General features: G+C 35.7%; 1 non-coding gene across 1 annotated transcript; it reads left to right on the top strand.

Moving 5' to 3' along the window:
* Positions 1-615: 615 nt before the first annotated feature.
* On the top strand, positions 616-723 carry LOC126658905 (small nucleolar RNA R71). Its single transcript, XR_007634472.1, has one exon. It is a non-coding gene; the product is annotated as a small nucleolar RNA R71 (small nucleolar RNA).
* The last annotated feature ends 17060 nt before the right edge of the window (positions 724-17783 follow it).

Below are 17783 nucleotides of genomic sequence, written 5' to 3' on the forward strand. Positions count from 1 at the left end.
GTTGTTTCCTTGCCCTTGTTGGTTGTGATAAGGACCTTGATAAGGACCTTGTTGTTGGGGCCTATTTCCTCCTTGGAAACTAGGACCCGCTTGTTGATTTGCTTGCACATTGCCTTGGCCCTCTTGATTCCTCCATCCAAAGTTAGGATGGTTTCTCCAACCCGGATTATAAGTATTCGAGTAAGGATCATTCCCTTGGCGTTGACCTCCCACATAATTCACTTGTTCGCTCCACGCTTGACCCGTGGTATAGCACTCACTACTTCCATGATTGAAATCCCCACAATGCTCACAACCTACTTGAACATACGCAACCGGAGCATTCCGTGGGGCCACTTGCTTCTTCAAGGCATCAACTTGACTTTGCAAAGAGGCATTCATAGCTTTCATCGCTTCAAACTCCTTGGATTGGTCAAGTGTCATTAATGTCTTTTGAGCCGGTGGTCTTCTCCTTTCCGAGGACCAAGTGCTACTAACCATAGCCAATTTCTCAATCAACTCGTTAGCCTCATCAAGCGTCTTTTGCATCAAAGAACCTCCCGCGGCCGAATCAATGGTAGATCTTGTAATCTCACCCAAGCCATTATAGAATATTTGAAGCACATGCTCCCTTACAAGTCGATGATGAGGTACGTGCCTTTGGAGATCCTTGAACCTCTCCCAAGTTTCATAGAGAGATTCCCCTTCATATTGGTAATAATCAATGATGTCCTTTGTCAACTTTGCGGTTCTCCCCATCGGAAAGTACTTGTGAAGGAAAGCTTGAGCAAGATCCCGCCAATTGTGGATTGATGCATTAGGTAATGACCGAAGCCACAAGCTTGCCTTATCTCTTAGTGAGAATGGAAACATCCGAAGCTTGATTTGGTCGGAGGTGACATTATGGAGCTTGAATGTGTCCAACACTCCCAAGAACTTGGCTATGTGTTCATTCGGATCCTCACTTGCTAACCCAAAGAATTGGCACCGATTCTCTAGGAGTTGAATCGTGCTAGGCTTGATTTCAAAAGTAGCCGCGGTGACCGGTCTTGCAAAGCACCCATAGGTGGCATTATCCACATCCGGGAGGAAGAAATCCCCCAAAGTTTGTCTTTGTGCTTGATGGCCTTGAACTTGAGGGTGATTGTCCCCTTGTTGCTCTTGTCGATTTCTCTCATCGAGTGGAGGAGGCGGATGTTGCCTCACTCCATCGTCTTGAGGGTGATATTGCTCCTCCTCATAGTTATCATCCCCATGTTCCATGATAACGGGTATACGATTCTCCCTTCTCACACTTCTTTCAAATCTCCCGAGGTTGTCTTGAAACGGTTCTAGCGGAAGATTGGCCCTTCGTGTATTGTGCATACACTATAGTTGATCTCCTAAACAAACAACAACAAGCAAACCACGCGTAAATCCGGAAAGAAGCAAAAACAACAAAAGTGATAAAAACAGTAAATAAAGCTAACTCGACCGAACAATAACTAATTTCAATCAATCAATAAACACTCGTCACTCCCCGGCAACGGCGCCAAAAACTTGTTGAGCAAAAAGCGCAACTTGTAATAATCCGGAAGTCGGAATCTAGAGCGATTGCTGAGAATGAACTTTAGTTGCGATTCAATTCGTTTAGCATAATAGACAATTGGAATTTGAATTCAAGTATCAATTTAACAATAGCAATTAACTAAAACAAAACTTTCAATTAACAATTAATCAACAATTCTAGAAGACTAAAGCGCTTAAACAATTACGGATAACTCAATTAATAAAGGGGTTTGGAGATCGAAACTACGCTTAGGTCATGCAATCAATAGTTCGGGTCTAGGGCTTCAACAAGTGAACCGAGCGTTCCTAAAGCATAACTCCCGCTCTCTCGAGCCTCAAGGAGTTATAAAATCACAAACAAGCCAACTAACCAAGCCTAATCCACTCTCGTGGCACTAAACACGATTAACAAGCCAATTGGCGATTAACAATCCACTCTAAGGTTTCCTAATTTCTAACCCACTCTCATGGTGTCATTAATTAGGATCCTAATTGATCTATCCAATTAATTAACCTTCTCTCAAAGTGTTAACCAACCTAGAATCATGCTTTAGGTAGCTAATCTAAAACAAGCATTAGGGAAATCAATTAGAACACAACAATAAGCCCAAACCCTAACCCAAATCATACATTTCTAAACTTCATTTCAACCCCCAAACAAAGGGGTTTTAGCCAACCATGGCTAAAACAACAAACATCAAGCAAATAGAATAATAAATCATTGAGAGATAGATCTAATTACCTTTGTAGAAACCCAAGCCAATAACATTCAATAAGATAATACTTCAATAATAAAATGAGAATAAATCTTCAATAGAAAAAGCTTAAGTATTCAACAATGGAGGAAAATATGAAAATCTGGAAATTCTATTGAAGAAGGCAAGGACTAAACTTAGGGATTTCTAAAATTAGGAGAAGATTCAAAAGTACACTCATAGAATAAAGTCTAGGGAAATCTTCTATACCTAAAATAGAGATAAGGCCCCTTATATAGTACTTACAAAAGAAGGAAAAAGACAAACAATCATTTAACATGTGTTGGGCCCAAAATAGCAAATTAATAAAGCCTTGTTGTATCTTGAAATAAGATTTCCCCATTCCAGCAAGCCCAAGCTCGAATAGAGCTCCTTGGGCTAAATGAGGAGCCCGATTCGAGCTGCCATTTTCTGCTCCGGATCTCGATCTTCAAACCTTCGCAACTCGGTGTAGAAATGTCCGATTGAGTCGATTCTTGAACCGTTGGAAAGCTTAGGACGTCTACTTTAACTTTCATGAGGATCACGAGTTCATTTGAGGCTTCTAGCTAGTCCAAATTGGTCAATTAGTGCCCAGGGGTCAGCTTTTCAGATTTGCAAATGAGCTTCCGCATCGCTTTTGTCGTCTTTCCCAACTTTTGCACCAAAATGCTTCCGCAATGCTCCTAAGTACCTGAAATACTAAAACACGTAATAAGGCATTCGAAATACCATAAAACCGTGATAAAACGTTAATAAAGCATGCGGAAACGACACTAAAGATAGGAGTAAAATACTCCTATCAATAACCACGGCCTCTCTGACCAGTGAAGGTACTCTCTGTCTGATCATATCCTGACGCTGTCTGATGCGCATTCCTCTGCTGCTGATAAGAAGGCTGCATAACAGTGGTCATCGAGCCCTGGGGCATCTGCCTCGGATAATCTCTAGCAAAATGGCCCCGTTGACCACAGTTAAAACATGCTCCACTAGCAATGTAGCACGCGCCGTAGTGTCTTCTATTACAGTTCAGACATAAGGGCACTCCACCTCCCATGTCACTCATAGATCTGGCACTAAATCCGGTGTCTGAAGTACTGACTCTAGTTCCATACCGAGCTTTCTTATTTCTCTGCTGACGTGATGGGGGTCGAGAATAACCCCTAACGTATGATTGGGTAGGTGCGCTCTGTACACTGCGGAACATATCACTCCTCACAGGCGCAACACTGGAAGGATCGGGAATCTTTCCAAAACGGATCAAAGAAATTTCCATCTACCTAGCGCTATCGATCAGTTGCACTAGGGTTCTTCCGATATCAGACGTCAGACTCACAAATTCAGCTCCTAGACCCTCTACAAATCTTGAGTTCACTCTGACTGGGTCCGTAGTCAAGTCTGGTGCAAACCTACTTACTCTGGTAAACTCCGTCACATACTCTTGCACAGACCGATTGCCTCTACTCAGGGTCAACCACTGACTACGATAACTCTCCGTCACCGCATAAGGTAAAAAGTACTCTCTAAAGTGGTTAGCAAATTCAGCCCAGGTCATAGCATCCATGGTTGGCTGAATGTGCTGCTGAAACCAATCTTTCGCGGGTCCTTTCATTGACATTTCCATCATAATGATGGTCTGTCTCTCATTAGCTTGTAGACGTCGAGCGTTACGTTCTACTTCTTCGAGGAAATCGAGAGCATCGCCTGAGCCGTCAAACTTAGTTGGCTTAAGGCGCATATAAGCCAAGACGATATCTCGGTCAGTGAAAGCCACATTGCGTAACTGTTGCTGCTGTAGTTGTTCACGATGCATATTTTGCACCTCCGCCCGATTCGCTTGCATAGCCGCAATTTCAGTAAGAAACTGATTCAGATCAAAACCCACAACATTAGGTTGTTGGGCTTGCGCTATGCACTCCGGGTGCCTGCGCCTGGGCCTCTTGGCCACAACCTCCTCCGTGAACAGAAGACTCATCCTGAGCTTCTGGATGGACGTCATGCGCCCCTTCTATAATGTTTCGTGCTGCAGCAGCAACTCGCTCTACTTCTTGTCGTTGGTCAGACATCCTGACCAAGACAAACAGCGTTACTTAGCCACATAATCGCATATTATCGCAAACGCATATCGTATTAATCGTGCATCTCATCATAAGCGAACACACACGTAAGACAGACTCACATCCTAGAGGGAAAGCTGAAAGTTTAAAAATCAAACGAATACGTAACAAAGACAAAACTCGAGTCCTATGTGCTGCAGTAGAGTTCTAGAAAAATCAATCACTCTTCTAACATAAGCAATGGTAACTGGACCATGCTCTAATACCAACATTGTCACGACCCAATCTCAGGGCCGAGACCGGCGCTAGGGAATGGGAGTGGTTGCTCCGAAACCCGTAGCAAGCCTAAAAACGTAAAATAATTTTTCGCGAAACATAAACGTCATGCATGACATACATAAACACGTGTCATGCAGAAGCACACATGCCAGGCATACATATCCTCTGGCAGTCACAATATAAATAACACAGCAAGCGTAAAACGTTTAAAACTTTAAAAGGTTAAAGTTATATTTACAGAAAACTATATATTACAAGCTGACTTGCAAAATACTTATCTACTGCAGCTCTAAGAGTAAAGTACTGTTTCTTTACATACTCAAAAATACAGACTTCTGGAAGTAGGATAGAAGTCCGTCGCTTCAAAGCGTCTTTAACCTGAAAGGAAATCTGTGAGGGGTCAGTATATTGGGATATACTGAGTGAGTTCATACATTTACCAATAAGTATTCAAATAAAACATAAAACGATATTCAATCGTATGCAGTCAAGTACAGGATCCGATTGAAACCTTAATCCTCAAACATACTAATTAATCGATCAAGCAACCCAATCATTAACATCAAGTTGTGAGTCCAACTCACTGGTGGCCCAACCACTAGATACGGGGACTCCAGACTACACCGTAGCCGAGTGCTCACTCGTATCAAAATCATAAACCCAATCGCAAATTTCATAATCATCATCAGCTCCCAGCTGAGTCACATCAAAACCGGTGATCACGCAGTCCTATTGTCGCCCAATAGGTAGCACGTTCCATCAGATCAATATTGGTTTCAAATCAAGCATATGCAATTCATAAAAAGAATTCGCATCGCAATCATGCAAAACAACATAAAGCAATATAAAATATTTGCTTAAATAAATACTTTAAAAGCAAATCGTATAAACTCACAGAAAACGCTTATCCAAAAATACGTCGGGGCTTTAAAACGTCAACCTTCCCGAACTACTGGTCCAGCTGCCTCTTGCCTCGCCGGATCTAAAGCAAATTTTAAAACATTTGACTTGTATTAGAATCCTATTCTAAGATTGACTCTAGACTCGAGACTCGACACATTGAACTTTTATTAATCATCGTGCTTCTCACGTAAACTCCGATAAACGGTATCAAACTCGTTTACGGATAGTAAATCACTTTTAACTCAATCTTCTTTTAACCTCACTAGGTTAACGCCTCTAATTAATCAGTGATTAATTGAATATTAGTCCATTTCAAATCTCGATATGCGCGTATATAATTTTCTCGATAAACTAGATCGATTGGCGAAAACACTGTGCGTACGCGCGTCTGCCTGTGCGATTGCACAGTGCGTCCGCACGGTGTGACTGTGCGTTCGCACAGTGCATGACTGTGCGTTCGCACAGTCCTGCTGTGCGTTCGCACAGTTCGGCTGTGCGACGCACAACCACGAGCCTTCGCCCGGGAGTCGATTCCGACAAGTTTCAACGCGCCAAAACGCTCAAAACGTATCCAAAACACTATTTCTAACTTCAAAACACCCAAATATAATCCTATAATCGATAAAACGATAAAATCGTTTCGTGGTCTAAAACTTTGAATCGATATAACTCAAAATATATCCGTTTAAACGAGAAAACGTCAAGCTTACCGTGATTCGCCTCGTGAATACGATCAATTCGAGCTATTAAACGTCGGAAACGGTCGAGAAACGAAAACCGCGCGACGAATCGTAATCGATCGCCGTTTGAACGAAGAAGGAAAGAAAGAAGAAGGTTCTGGTGATTCCTTCATCTGAAGGAAATGATATATAACCTGGCTAATTTGCACTTTAGTCCTTAAAACTCTTCAAAAGTTTCAATTTAGTCCATAACCTATTCGCGTCCAAATTTTAAACGATCTCCGATCGATTCGAAACTTATACCATAAATACTATATATTATTTCGCGGACTTTGGCGAAATAATTATCTTTACGGGATTTATAATTTGTTTTATATTAATTTTCAAAATTATTTCCTCAAATCCCGCTAATTAACTTATTAAAAATTTATTCTAAATTCCCGATATAATTAAATTAAATTCTCCTTAATTTAATTTATCAGAAACCTCGACACGTGGCACGACGTAATTATCTTAAAATATTTTGGGGTATTACAATTAATCTATAATAATTTAGTTAAAAGTAAAATATTATATTTTATTTAAATTAATAGTTAATTTAAATAACGGGTCATATGGATATCACTCACGTGCATAGCACGTGGCGAAACGCTAGTAACTATCTTATATGTGGGAAGAGAGGGGGGGGGGGGAGGGGAATATTAGTCTTCAATAATTAAAATATATACAAAATTAAGTATAAGTATAAGTCTAATTCTAATACAAATTATAATTTAATTTTATTAAGTGAATATGAAGTCTAATTCTATTAGAGAAGTTATTTTAATTAAACAAAAGTCTAATATCAATAGAAGCTTCCTCACTTAACTATCGAATATAAATAAAAAAATATTTTAAATTAATTAAAATTAACTCATATGAAAAATAATGTAAGTTTTTTAAAAAAATCCGAACTCTTATACTATAGAAATTGTTTTATATAAGAAGCCTTCTTTTATTATTTTTTGGGTTAATAATCACACATTGCCGCTGACTTTAAGGGTACCTTACGACAAACCCCCTGATAAAAAAAACGATCAGTAAACCCCCTGATCTTTGTGGCGGCGCTCGCTAAACCCCTTTTGGACGAAAATACCCCTGGCACCATTTTTTTGGTCAACTGACTTTTTAAAAAATAAAAAATAAATAAATAGTGGTGCCACGTCAGCTGCCACATCACCAAACTACCCTAAAAAATTAAAACAGCTAAAATACCCCTAAAACACCCAACCCAATCAAATCTAATCTAATGACATCCAACCAAACCACTTTACCCTAACCGCCACCACCACCCCACCGCTCTCCGGCCACCACCACCAACCGCCGCCATGGACGAAATTTTTTCCGGCCGGTCCGTTCTTCGTGGAAGAACAGCGCCTCTCTGTTCTTCCATGATAACTGGAAAATTTTCCGACGGTGGTTGCAGTGGCGGCGGTGGTTGGGTGGTGTTCGCGGTTGGGTTGGTTAATTAAATGGTTTAGAGTGGGTTGATTTGTTTTGTTTTTGTCTTTTTCTAAATTAAATTAGGGATAATTTAGGTGTTTGAATTTTTTAAAGTCTTTCGCTGATGTGGCAGCTGACGTGGCGCCGCCAGATTTTTTTTTTGTTAAGACTGACAGTTGACTGAAAAAGACAGAGACGGGGGTATTTTCGTCATATTTGGGGTTTAGGGGGTTTAGGTGGCGCCGCCATAAAGATTAGAGGGTTTATTGATCGTTTTTTTTTATCAGGGAGTTTGTCGTAAGATACCCCTAAAATCAGGGGCCATAGGTGATTATTAGCCTTTTTTTTTTATGAAAAAAAGTGTTGCACAGCAAGAATTAAGCAGCTGCACAACTAATTCTACTAACAGTATTTCTAATATTTAAGTACCCAATTCCAACCAAAGTCTTTGAAATATTTTCACACCAAATGTGGCCCTCAACATCCAACCTTTTTTTTATCATTAATTAATGAAGACTTAATCACCAAAAAAAACTCTCACCTTATAGCCCCTTTTCAGTTGCATCCTGACGTTGCAATTTTGTCAGTTACACCCTAATTCGCACTTTTGGGTTTCAATTCCACCCTCAAAATTAAATTGGACTATTTTCACTCGGGAAAAATTCATAAAAACCCTTATAAAATACTCATTTGAACTCTTTTTCACATAAAAAGTTAAAAATGGATGACTTATTTTAACTTTTTTCAAATGAAAAAGAGATCAATTTAGTACTTGAGGGTGGAATTGAAAAACAAAGGTGCGAATTAGGGTGCAACTAAAAAAATTGTAACGTCGGGATGCATTTGAAAAGGGGCTAAAAAGTGGGTTTTTTTTTGTGATTACGCCATTAATGAATAGAAACTTGAATAGTTGAAAAGTCATTTAGTGTTCTTTAAACACTAACATTAGCTACGTATTTTTTTATTTGAAAAAAATAAAAAGTGATAAAAATTTAGTAACGTAATCTAATAACTTCCATAATTATTAAATAAATTATTAATATAAGTTTCAAACTATTTAACACTATATTTTTGGTAATATTTAATTATTCAAAATTATATTATTATATTTAATAATTTAAAAAATTACTTAATATGTAACGGGTCATATAAATATTACACACGCGTAGCACTTTTTTTGTATGAATTTAATTTATATAAAAATTGATTTTAATAACTTATTACAAAATGAAGTATTATATATAACGGGTCATATTAATATCAGCATGTGCTGTAGTTCTAATTTAAATAAAATAATTAATAATAGTAAATAAAAATTAAGATATTTTATTAAAAAAATTAATATTTTATACATGTAACAGGTTATATAAATGTCGCTCACGTAAGGGGGACAAGCAAAATTACCAAACAATCCTTCCTAATAAATTATTAAATATACACTCTCCGTCCCATTTAAGAAGAGACATATCCGTTTTAAACAAAAATTAAGAAGACAACTGTTATTATTATTATTTTTGTTTTGCCCCTATTTATTATAGTCTTATAATTTGTGTTTAGAGCATTAACCATTAATTATAGAGAGAAAAATGAAGGTAAAAGAAAAAATTCATCATAAAATGGCAAAAAAAAAATATGATATGGCCTTCTTATATGGAACACAATAAATTGAAATATGTCTCTTTTTAAACGAGATGGCGGAATTATATTTAGAGTCCTAATTAGGCCGTGGAGAGAGAATTTTTTATAAACGGTCGGCTAAAAACCAGTTCCTACAAAGAAAAGTCCGATAGGTTTGTGAAAAGATAGAAAGAGAGTTCAGAGTAGAGAAAAAAGAGAGAAAAATAAGATGAAACTGATGATGCAAGATTAGACACAAATAGATTTGTTTGTGGGCTGGGTTTGCGCCGGGCTTATCGGACTGCTCCATTTTTTAAGTAAATCTAAGTTCGATCCGATTTCAAACCGAGCTTTATTTTTACTAACCAAGTCCGGCACTTAGCATTCTATATTTGCAGAATCAGGCCGAATGTTTATAGGTTTAAATGTAGAAATTTAAAAATTTACCTAAAAAATAAAAATAATAGGAGTTTATACCTCACAACGGAAAAGTTGGTAAAATTACATCACAATTTTATTTTTTTATAATTTTACTCTCCGTGTCTAATTATTTATAATTTTACTCTGCCTATAAAAAACATGCAATCTGACACCTCTCTCTCTCTAACATATCTTACACAACACGTGCCACATTTTTTGGCTTACCTTGACATTTCTATTTTATTTTTCAAACATTATTTTTGCTTACTTGCGGACAATTTTTTTTTTTTAAATATTCAGTTTTTTCTATCTCTTTATTTTCTTCGTTCTTTAAAATAATTATAAATAATTTTTTTAATTAAAATATCAAATGTTTCTATTAATTTTAAATTATATACTATTATTTATTTAATATCTTATTTTAGTGATAGTAATTTTAAAATTTATATGAATTAAATCAAATAATTAAAATTTGATAAAATATATTTATAACATATACGTATAATTAATTATATATTATCATATGATTATTATCAGTATCATATGTAGCAGATTATTGTATGATAATGTGAGATACTGCTGGATAATATAAGACAAAATCACATTATTACATTATCATATGATTATCACTGTATCACCTTATCATATGATTATAACGGTTTCACCTTAGAATGTAATTGTCAGTGTATATTACATTGTCATCTTATTATCATGTCATTATCACTACCGTATGAAGAATATTATTATATGATAATGTAATGATACTGGTGGATAATATTAGATAAAGTCACAATACATATTATCATATAATTATCACAGTATTATCTTATCATAATTTCATCATAATTTTGTTATAAAATTATTAATTTACTTGCTTCATAATAAATTCATCATAATATTAGTATAACTTTGTTATATCTTTATCATAATATTATTACTGTCTTATCATAATACTAACATAATCCTATAAAAATATTATCATAACCTTAATATAAAATTATCATTACATTATCATAAGTATTATAATTGCATTATCATAATATTAATTTTTACATTATCATAATATTAGCATTACATAATTATAATATTGTCATTACATTATCATAAAAATTATCATTTCGTTATCATAACCTTATCATAGCTTTATCATCATATTATCATATGACATTATCATAAATAATAAGATGGCCCATGTATTATTTTTCTATAATTATAAGTAACTACAATTTTATAACAATAAAATATGGTTTGTAGTTACTGAATATTTTCAGTAACTACAATTTTATAAAAATAAATTTACTTGCTTCATAATAAATTCATCATAATGTTAGTATAACTTTGTTATATCTTTATCATAATATTATCACTACCTTATCATAATACTAACATAATCCTATTAAAATATTATCATAGCCTTAACATAAAATTATCATTATATTATCATAAGTAACAACTATTTTATAACAATAAAATATGGTTTGTAGTTACTGAATATTATAAGTAACTACAATTTTATAACAATAAATTTACTTGCTTCATAATAAATTCATCATAATATTAGTATAACTTTGTTATATTTTTATCATAATATTATCACTACCTTATCATAATACTAACATAATCCTATAAAAATATTAGCATAACCTTAACATAAACTTATCGTTACATTATCATAAGTATTACTCCCTCCGTCCCACAAAGATATGTCATTTAGACAAACACGAGATTTAAGAAAAATACAGTTAAGTTTGTTGAAGTTAGTTTTTTTATTGAGCTTTCCAATTTTATGTCACGACCCCAATTATTGAGCCGAGACCGGCGTTAGGGAATGGGAGTGGTAGCTCCGAAACCCGTAGCAAGCCTAAAACCACTATTAATTTTTCGCATTTAAAATTATAATATCATATATAAACCTTTTTAGAAAACTCTTTTAAATAATATAATTGTAGATATTAAAATATCATATTAAAGTCTACATTCAAAACTAACTATTTGAAATCCAAATGTCTATCTAATACTGACATCTACTGACTACTGCAGCTCTAGGAACTCATGCTTGTGCAAGTCCAATGACTTCTGGCACAATGGAGATGGTTTGTCTGATCGGACTCCGTCTACCTGCAAACATCAGAGTGAGGGGTCAGTATTTGGGAAAATACTGAGTGAGTTTGCAAGTTACTTACAGTATTATCAAAATATAGCGCTACACGCTTAACACGTATATAAACGTATGATATAAGCAAACATTATTAATTTCAAAAGTGTGAGTCCAACTCACTAGATACGGGGACTTCCAGACTACACCGTAGCCGAGTGCTCACTCGTATCGAAATCATAAAGTGTGAGTCCAACTCACTGGTGGCCCAGCCACTGGTGGGCCCAGCCCACTAGATACGGGGACTTCCAGACTATACCGTAGCCGAGTTCACTCTCGTATCGAATTCATAACATATCATGCATAATTATATTATCTTACTTCTTAATTACAAAGTCAGACACTCTAGACTGACTCACTAATGATCACACAGCCTATTGACACCCAATAGGTAGTTGGTCTCTTTGGACCGCACATTAGACATTCATCTTCAAAACAACGAATACAAAAGAATTCATATAATCAAATCTATCAAACAAAGCATCTTATACGAGCAAATCATATAGATACGAAATACTTAATAACAATACTCATAATATAAGAAAGTAGTTTTTATACTAATAATACGCGAAAGTAAACTTGCCACTCACAGTGACCGCTATCCAAAACTGCATTATTATAATCCCGCAAGCGTAAGCTCCATGCATTGTCCAATCACGTAACCACTCCGGCCCAATGGCTTGGTAGCTTGTCGATACGTCCGTTACTTAGTCGAGTTACCTGTACGTTTAATCCATAAACGTAGGCTTAATATCAAAACCCTAAGTTATAAACTTAGGTTAATATAATCGTAGTTCAAATACGACTTTTAACCTTGATCGTATTCTAATACTTAGTCGAGATACTTGTTATATCTCTTAATCGTATTCCAATACGTATGATACCTTTAAACTTTAGGGTTTAGTTTCATTCCGATGAAGTTTCAAGTAGTTTTCAGAATAATGTGCAGGTGCTGCCTGCGCACTGACACTGTTTAGTAAAACGACGATCTCTCCCAATTGAACCGTTGGATCGAGATAAAATTGGACAGAGGCGTTCCTAAGAGGCAAATCTATAAACTGACCGTAGGGTTTCTGAATCTGGCAACTTTTAGGTAGTATGCGAACGCACACAATGAGTGTGCGAACGCACACCCTAAGTTTCAAGGAGTGTGCGAACGCACACTCAATGTGTGCGAACGCACACCCTTGACAGCCCCCGGAAAAGTCATTTTCCGGGCGCTTCGCCGCTTTCCGACACTCCCGACATGCCTCCGCTTCATTTTAACATATAACCCAACTCAATTCTCACTAAAAACGATTATAGAAATGCGATTACGATTCGTTTAATTCGTTAAAACGAAATAACCCTAATCCAATAATTTCAATACCAAAAACCATCAAATTACCTTGATTTGATGCTCGCAGTAGATAGAGAATTGAATTCTAAACAAATCGATATGAAGAACGCTCGATTTGGACGAGAAACGGCGAAACGGCGGCGGATCGACGGCGATCGTCGTATTCTCTCTTTTCCTTTCTCTGGATCATCTGATCCTTTTCCTTCTTCTTAAGGAAATGAGTTTATAGATATATATTTGGCTAATTGTTCGTTTTGATCCTTTATTTCTTTAACTTAAACCAATTCTCTTTTAAACTTTATAATTTAACCAAACGGTTAAATTATTCTTTTAACTCAATTATCCAAATAAATAATACTAATCCATAATTATTATTTCCCGTCAATAATCTTTTAATTACTATTCTCGAGATTTATTTGGCTAATTTATGTTTTGACCCTTGAACTTTTCAAAAGTTACAATTTAGCCCAAAACGTATCCGCGTCCAAATTTTAAAAGGTCTCCGATTGACCCGAAACTTTTACCACATATACTATAAAACATTTCGCGGACTTTGGCGAAATAACTTCCATTTTAAGCCGTAGTGGCTAAATTACCACTTTAGTCCATGTACCTTATTTCGAGCTTTTCTTAATATTTTTCCTTCTAATTCCAATTCTAACTTTAGAATTGAAATATAATATTAAATTTCTCGCAATAATCGTTTTTCAAAACTGTCCTGCTAAAATTTTATGCTTATCTTAATTTCTCAGAAATCCTTCCGATATCGCTGCTCCGGCGATGCAACACTGGACACGTAGTCCAAATTAAATACTTAAATATTTTGGGGTATTACATTCTTCCCCCCTTATAAAAATTCGTCCTCGAATTTTCATAATACTTCTCGATTTATCTTAATTTCTTTAACATCTTGAACTTTCTACATAGTAGGGATGCCGTTTCATCTTACGACACTTGTCGGTGTATAAAATCGTCATTTCAATTTCTGTACTTCTTACACTTTAACGTCAGTTACCACTGACAACCTTACCTCTGATCTTTTCTTCCTTATTCTATAACACACTCCTTGTGTTTGTCCTTTGTCTGACATTCAATACTATAAACTTTTAGTTTAATGCTTATATCCAATGGTAATTCGTTCTAGCGATACTTTATCACTAAGGACGATAATCCTGGTCTCCAGACTTCCTCGTTTCGATAACCCATTGATCTTCCCTATTTGGTCGTTGTCACGACTTGATCTTGTTCTCCAATATCGTCTAACCTTATCATCGTTCCTTGTTGAGTGATGTGGACACTCAAACAACTCGTGCTTCACTACTTACGTAGTATTTCTTGTATGGCTATTGTCGTCGTCTGATTGTTATTTACACTAGCGTTAGGAACTTATCCCACTATTTGTTATCTCCTTTTATCTCGTTACTTCACTTCTCATATGAAGATTCTTTCGCTATCGTCGTAAATCATGGTTATCCATGAGGTGAATCCTCAGGACGTATCCTTATGAGGTCTTCACTTTTCTTGTAAAGCTTACTTAATCTTCTTCTTGCATCTTGATATCTCGTATACCTCTTTATCTGTTTGCATATTCATTGATCTATTTCCTTTAAGCATGACGTACTATTCTTTGAAACTCCTTGTCTCTTCTTACCTTACATCAATCTGTTTCATTAATCTGGTTTTCAGCCAGATAGGATCGTCATATTGGTCGCTGAATTCTTATTTTAATAAGACAGCGTGTGACCAATGTTCTGGTAAGCTTTCTTTGCTTATAATCCTTAAATGAGGATCTTAATCTTCTTCTACTTATATACTTACATCAGAATGTCCTCTGATGACGTCGTTACTTATTCCATGCTTGATCTTTTTATTCATCATTCTATCATGCTTCATCTATGTTTTCTTTTCTTTGTCGTCTTTTTGACATTCAAAGATGCTTTTAGCATTTATCGCCATAATCCAACTCTTTCTTATCTATATCTTCCTTCCAATTCTCAATCTTAGTTTGGCTTTTAGCTTCCAAATCATTTCTCTTTATTATCATGTAGCGTTAAGCTTACTTCTCATTACTATTAATGATCTTTCCACTCCATTTGATATTCCCACTTTTGTCCATATTGTAGATGTACTTCTTCGTAACTTTCTTTGACTTGTCATTAGTTAACCAATAGGATTAATAGTCTAAATACAATCATCCTATGGTATTCTTTGCATTCCTTCTCAGCGTATCTCAGACATCGTGTATTACTTGCTCTTAATATCCACAACATCAATCATTAATAGAGAGTCGTGGTCTTTTCGTCTAAATTTCCCGATGTAGCACGTTCTCAATCGTATATGCATTGTCTTATCGTATTCGTACTAACATTATGGATGTCCGTAATGCCAATCATATGCTGGTATCATCTCTATCGTATCTCGTATCTCTGGTATTTCTTGTTTCAGCACTCTGAGCGTCGATCACCAATTAAATAATGGGTCGCAGTTCTTTTGCCTGAATTATCGACGTAGTGCGTTCTTAATTACTTATATATTGTACTGTTGTACCTTTACTGACGTCTTAACTGTCAGTGGATCCAATCCTATGTCTCTGTCACCTTTATCTTTTCCTATTTCTATATGTTTTACGACCACATAGACTTTACTCCATCTAATCCTCTCGTCATCCTTCTACGTGACTTTCTCTTTTTCGCTTGTCAATAACGCTTATCAAGTCCATTGTGACATACACAGGTTGTTCATACTTTCTTAACTCTTATTATTTTAATCAATTTCATAGCGTCCTTAGTCTGTCTTAGAATTCTTATACTTTATCATACATGTCATACTCCTTTGACATGTCTTACTTTCATTTCTTATCTTTTATCTTGATTTATCTGATACCACTCTCTTTAGTGTGGTTCAACTCCGATATTAAATCTCTTGATCATATCTTCTTATATATCTAATTTAAACTTTAAGGGTTGACGCTTCATAGGCATCCATTACATTTGAACCTTTCACGCTTTACTAATCCGTTTCACAATCAAAATCTTGAAGTGAAAGTTTCAACTCTTAATTCACTTACTGTTGTACTTATTATTTATGTTTCGATCTTTCTTATCATATACTTCAATTATTCATTTTTCATCATAGCTTCTGATCTTTCCCGATTATCCTTAATCGGAGCTAATAGTCAAAAGAATTTCCCAAATCGGGTCACAAACTTAGTTCATATTATTTGACCTATCATTGCTTTACTTTCTCGTTACAACTATTCATGGGTTGAACCTTCCATCGACATCTCGATCGACAATACTGTTTACCCTTCATCCGCTCGATGTGCACGAGCATTTTACTTTACTTTTCCTAGAGGATCTAGCATACCGCTTGATCTGTTAAACTCTTTTAGTCTTAACTTATGCATACCACTATCAAACTTCTATAGGTGTCCTTTTCCTCACATTGATATTTTCTTTGTATCCATCGTCCTATCATTGGTGCACAATTTCTTTTATCAGTTGCCTTTACTGCTAACTGATTCATATTGACTTTGGGTGGTTATCGTATTCCCAATGTCTATACATTCCTATTTTGTCTTGCTGGATTCCCATTGACCTTCATTTTATTCCTGGCCCCTACTAGCCACATGGACTGGTTGCGTTTGCTTTTGTTACTTCTATCTTCTTCTCGCGTCTCGTATACTTTCTGTGCAACAGCACGCGTTCGCGCAGTTCTTTGTTCATAGTATAGCGATTATATAAAGGAATACTGACAAACTCCTTAAATATAACACTTACTAATCATCACAACTAATCGCTGTCCACGTACGTTGGACTTTAGGAACATCTCCTTCCTTTTTACCTTTTATGATTACGTCGTTTATTGCTAGTCTTCTGAGTGTTCTAACTCATTATAGACTTAGCAATTTACTAAAACATATACTCGTGTTGTATATGTTACACACATATATCATCATAGCTATAAGCATTTACGTGGTCAGAATTCAAGAAAATCAGTGTCCCCTAGATTTTCTTGATTACGTATCATCACTTAAGTCTTGTGAGCATTCCGCTCACATGGACTTAATCATACATCAAGAGTATTAAAAACATAGCCTACCTATCATACATTGTTAATCAGATATGTTTTACTATCCGAACACATATCTATTATCCTAGTCATATACTAGTATGTCTAATAAAGGCTAAGTTCACTAGCTAGAGGCATATATCCTATGTTCTCACCACTATACGTATTCATTCGCCTCATAGCCTAGATAACAGCTTGCTCGCGAGCACTCTACTTCCTTTACAGAGTTCTGGTCTAGGTATACTCACATTAAAAACAAAACTCTTAGAAAACTCTTTCAAATAAAACGACTCATTTAAAAATTTCATTTAAATCTTAGCAAAATTGTGCACTAGGGTGATGACGTCTCTCATCCCCAAAGAGTTGCCACATCTCACCTCTTCGTCTGAACATAATGCATATGATGCATGTTCTATTAATGCATGAATTGATGTATGTAGTAATGCATTCCTATCAATGTCGTGGCAATTATCAATGGCTATTACGGGTCTAGGCACAATTATGCTTTTAGAATCGTTA

The sequence above is a fragment of the Mercurialis annua genome, linkage group LG7 (genome assembly GCF_937616625.2).
Source record: "Mercurialis annua linkage group LG7, ddMerAnnu1.2, whole genome shotgun sequence".
Lineage (NCBI taxonomy): Eukaryota > Viridiplantae > Streptophyta > Magnoliopsida > Malpighiales > Euphorbiaceae > Mercurialis > Mercurialis annua.